Here is a 539-nt window from a genome sequence, read left to right as displayed (position 1 = left end):
GTTTTCCATGCCTCTTGTGCTGATGGTGGTTAGTTTTTCTCACTCTGCCATCAATCTTACGATTTTCTTCAACTTTTTGGCATCCTCGCCCGCGATGGCCACATATTTCGCTGCTCTGTGGGGGTCTAATTTGAAGGTCTTTGGGAGGATCACCCAGTCGACGATCAGTGCTCCCTCGACCTAAGGATGAGCGACAAAATTTTCCTTTTGCAGAGAAGCAATCTCTCCCCAGCGGCTGGAAGTGATCCGAGCCAAACGCATGGCCACTAGATCCCTTTCCAGTTCCATTGCGCTGCTTATCATGTCCAGCTCCCACATCTCCATGGGGCAGGCCTGCTTTATTGGTGTTTCCGCCGCTTTTTTCTGGAAACCTGCCAAAAACGTTCTTTCTGGTGCCTTCCCGCTGCCAGAATCGACAAAAGAGTTCCTGTATATTTCACGGTGCTGTGTTTGGCCAGTTACAAACTCACAGTGAAGATGGGAACATTCTCTTCGCTTGGATCCACGTTGTGTTTTGCCAAACTCGCAGAATCTCCTGG

The sequence above is a fragment of the Trypanosoma equiperdum genome, assembly GCF_001457755.1.
Source record: "Trypanosoma equiperdum strain OVI genome assembly, contig: ctg_1246, whole genome shotgun sequence".
NCBI classification, from domain to species: domain Eukaryota; phylum Euglenozoa; class Kinetoplastea; order Trypanosomatida; family Trypanosomatidae; genus Trypanosoma; species Trypanosoma equiperdum.
The sequence above is the reverse complement of the archived record's forward strand: the minus strand, read 5'-3'. Positions refer to the sequence as shown.